This window comes from Elephantulus edwardii, unplaced genomic scaffold (assembly GCF_000299155.1).
Source record: "Elephantulus edwardii isolate Elephantulus edwardi_28Jun2011 unplaced genomic scaffold, EleEdw1.0 scaffold00026, whole genome shotgun sequence".
Taxonomy (NCBI): Eukaryota; Metazoa; Chordata; class Mammalia; order Macroscelidea; family Macroscelididae; genus Elephantulus; species Elephantulus edwardii.
In genome coordinates this window covers 8,886,537-8,891,150 of record NW_006399776.1, presented here as the reverse complement: position 1 = coordinate 8,891,150, position 4,614 = coordinate 8,886,537, and the positions used below count along the sequence as shown (strand labels likewise).

At 37.0% G+C, this 4,614-nt stretch overlaps 1 pseudogene; it reads left to right on the top strand.

Annotated features, from left to right (window-relative positions):
* The first annotated feature begins 858 nt into the window (after nt 1-858).
* LOC102875479 lies at nt 859-1,229 on the top strand (annotated as a pseudogene).
* The last annotated feature ends 3,385 nt before the right edge of the window (nt 1,230-4,614 follow it).

Sequence of the window (4,614 nt, the reverse complement as noted above, 5' to 3'; positions counted from 1 at the left end):
AGGACTGACATCGAGGTTGGGGAGAGACGGAGAAAGGCATGATAAATTATGTATACTGCATTGAAACATATGAGGAAGAGAACTGTTAAAAAGAGATATGTAATTAGGTATTATTGTCATGACAGGAATCCAGAACCAAGGCTGCATAGTGGAGTGGACTTGGGGGAAGGGATTGTAAACAATGAAAGAATTTTTGTTTTACTTTTCTAAGAAAAGAGGCAACTGGGATGGGAGAGAGGGATGGGCAAGGAGAAAAGTGCAACAATGAATAAATGAAAATCCAAAATCTCTATAAATATCATTATAATAAATAATAATAATAATAAAGAGAAAAAATTTCTTCCATGGGCAGTGTTGATGGCTACTGTAGCTGGCACTATGCTCTGTGGCTTCCAGAAGCAAGCCCTTAATGTCCATGCCATTGCTAAAATTGAGATCCCAGAGGTCCCAAGGTTTATATAACACTCCATCTATCTCTGAGTGTGGCCTAAAATTACACCATTACATGCATGGTTGGTGCAAAAATAACATGATTTCTCATGTGCCAGAAATGCTGAGCAGATATTTTGCTTAGAATTCTTATTTCTTTGCATTTACAATTAAAGGGTGAGATTAGGGCATGAGTTTCTATTTTTGCATGATTTTGCTATCAAGATTATTTTTGCCTCATAAAACAAGATGAGGGTATTTCTATATTTTTCCATCCTCTGGAAAACTTTTCATAAGGAAGAAAGTCTGTGCTATATAATGGTTTGGTAAAACTTGCTTCAGTAGGATTTTTTAAAATAGTGTGTTGTTGCTTTTTATCTGACATTTTAACAAAGCTCCACTTGTGGTAGCTCCTCTCTGAGCTTCGCGATGCCACCCAAGGACAACAAGAAGAAGATGCCAGAAAGTCGGCCAAGAAGGACAAAGACACAGTAAACAAATCTGGGGGCAAGGTCAAGAAGAAGTGGTCCAAAGGCAAAGTTTGGGACAAGCTCAATAACCTGATCTTTTTTGACAAAGCCACATATGATAAACTTTGTAAAGAAGGTCCCAACTATAAGCTTATAACCCCAGCTGTTGTCTCTGATAGCCTGAAGATTCGGAGTTCCCTGGCCAGGGCAGCAATTCAGGAGCTGCTAAGTAAAGGACTTATCAAGCTGATTTCAAAACACAGAGCGCAAGTAACTTACACCAGAAACATCAAATGTGGCGATGCCCCAGCTGCTGGAGAAGATGCATAAACAGGTCCAACCAACTGTACATTTTTAAAAAAATAAAACTTTACTCAATTAAGAAAAAAATAGTGTGTTGTTGTCATTGTCTTGGAGTCTCAATTGACCCATAGCTGACCCTCCAACAGATTTTCAGAGGCAATAAATTGCATGAGAGGAGTTTGTCCATCCTTCTCCTGCAGAGCACCTAGTCTATTTGGAAATTTTCCCTAGTCTGTCATAAAGTGTTCAACTTTAGAACAATATCTGACAGATAAGCATTTTACTGAAAGGAGCAGAGGAAAGACACTTCTCCCTTATAAAAGTACCCAGTGGATTGCCAAGTTGGAATTCACTCACAGGTGACCCTCCATTGAGTTTCCAAGGCTGTAAATTGAATGGAGATTTTTCTTGAGGCACTGGTGGATTTGAACTGCCAGAAAGGTCTGACCTTTGGGTTAGCAGAATGCTCATTTGGGACTCTGTCATCTGACTCCTTAATAGAAAAACTTCTAGACTCCATTTTTATTTGCATGTGCTAAGTGAACTGTTCTTTTTAACCACTAATGTCATCTTCATAATTGTTTTTTCTCATAGTGACTATATTCCATGTTTACTAGATGTTTACTTATTTAGCTGCTATTACTTCCTCTAGATTACATTTCCTTCTTTCTTTAGCAGACTTTCAGTGAGAATATTACTTAAAAATACATATTTTTACCCTTGAACTTAAATGCTTTACTAAATATAGAATTCTAATCAGTATGTTTCCTCAGCACTGGCAATAGTACTGCTGTTGAGAATGTTTGATGCCAGTTTCACAGTTATTTCTTTGGAAATTTATCTTTTTTTATGTTTGATTTTAAGATATATTTTTTAAATAAAATTTTCATTTTATACTGGTTTACTTACAAAGTTCATATGCATTGTTTTTCACACCGGATCTTACCTATTTCCTTTACCTACCCTTCCCTCTATCCATTAAATTATGCAACCCTATGATTATCTCCAATCCTCAACCCTCTGTTCCCACCCTTCCGCCCTTAGATCCTCCTACACATTTTACTAGTTATCTATTTCTACAATAGTGACCTTACACAGTATTTGTCCTTATGGTACTGAGTTAGTTCACTTAGAATAATACTCTCCAGTCCCTCCCAAATGAAGCAGTAATTTTCAAAATTATTGCTCTTGCATGCTGCATAGTATTCCATTGTGAGAATGTATCATAATTTCTTAATCTGTTCGATTGTGGATGGGCATTTGGGCCATTTATTTGTTCTTGCAATGGTGAATAATGTTGCTATGAACACTGGTGTCTAAATCTCCATTTATGTCTCAGTTCTCATTTTGGGGTATATTCCGAGAGTAGAATATGGAAGTTGTATGTTCAGCTTTTTGAGAAAATTCTAAACTATCTTCCAGAGTGGTTGTACCATTGTACAGTCCCTCCAAAAGTGTATAATAGTTCTTATCTCTCGAAATCCTCTATACAGAGGTAGTAACCCAAACAGCATGATACTGGTACAATGACAGGCACAAAGACCAGTAGAACAGAATTGAGAACCCGGATATAGACCCAGCTGTCTATGGTCAACTAATATTCAACAAGGAAATAAAATCTATCAAATGAGGAAATGACAACCTCTCCAACAACGGTTCTGGAAAACTGGACAGCTACCTGCAGAAAACTTAACCAGGATCCACATCTCATACCATACACAAAAATCAATTCATGGTGAATTACAAATCTGAGAGTAAAGGCCCAAGTCATAAAGTTCACAAGAGACAAACTGGGATCAAGCATAGATGGCCTAGTCTATGTATAAACAGACTGCCAAGTACAGAAATGCACAATCTGGAGAGGATAAAATTGATGAATAAGACCTTCTAAAGATATTTACCTGTGCATATCAAAGACATTTTCCAACAAAGTGAAAATAAAACCTACTGACTGGGGAAAAAATTGGCAATACTATTTCAGACAAGGGTATCATATCAAAAGTTTATAGAATCATACAGGGCCTCCACAAGAAAAAGTGTGATAACCCAATTACAAAATGGGAAAAAGACATGGAAAGAATTTTCACAGTGGAAGATATTTGGATGGTCAACAGACACACAAAGAAATCACTGGCAATAAGAGAGATGCAAATCAAAACCAAAGAGAGATACCATCTCACTTCAGTAGCAGGACAATAAGTAGTAAATGTAAAAATATATATTTTTGTCTTAATGTTCTGAAGTTTATTTAAACAGTGGGTAAAGTTTAAATAAATATTTATCCTGCTCAGGATCCATGGAATTTATAAAATCTAAAGATTTATGCCACTAATAATTCTGGAAAATTCTCAACCATTATTTTTCTATTGCTACTCCTCCATTTTCATTGGTATTCCTACACCCAACTCCAAATAGACATTTATTGGCTCTTGTCATTTCATAGAACATATTTTAAAACAACTATTTCATCTCTAATTTTGAGTCTTATTCTGATTTTCTGAAATTTTCTAGTTCACTTATTTTCCCTTTAATTGTATTTAAAAAACTCATGGTAAACTAAAAATACCTCAAACTCATTCCTGTCAAGTCAGAATCAGCTCATAGCTGGTCTTCTCAGCAGGTTTTCAGAGACCGTAAATCGCACAGGAGATTGCCCATCTTTCTCCTGCAAAGTGACTAGTGAATATGAACCACCAGAGAGGTACTACTATCCATGGATTAGCCTTGCAACTCCCTATGGACTATGCCACCAGAGCTTCTTATACTATCTTCTCTTTCTAGAATATCTTCTTATAGGGTATCAAATTAGGTATCTACTGCTGTGTAGTAGATTAAGAGTAGATTAGCCAGATCTTTGACCTCGACAGGTCTCACAAGGCTGCACTCAAGTGTTAGCTAGAATTCATCAATTAGCTGAGGAAGATCTGCTTCAAAGTTCACAAACATGGTAGTTAATAGGATTCAGTTACACGTAGACTGCTGCACTGTGGCTTTGGCTTCTTGTTTCAGAACCTTTCCATAGGGCACCTTATAATAAGACAGTAGACTTCTGGTGGACTGAACAGGTAAGAGAGAAAGAGGCAGGTAAGAAGGAAGCCAGAATCTTCTGTAATTTCAGTGATATTCTATTGATTTTGCCATACTCTATTCATTAGGTTATGAGGAACTTACCTCTATACTTTGGGCATGTGATCAGAATGTGTTAGGCCCTCAAAAGGATGAAAGAAGAACATCCTCAGTGGTGTGGATTGACACAATGACTGGAAACAGTGGCCTTGACTACAACAGAGTATGAGGACAATACAGGAAGGGGAGGATTTTGTTCCGTTATTCATAGGTTACTATGAGTCAGAGTCAACTCAACTTCACCTAACAACAATGTTCATTAGAAGCTCAGACCACACTTAAGGGG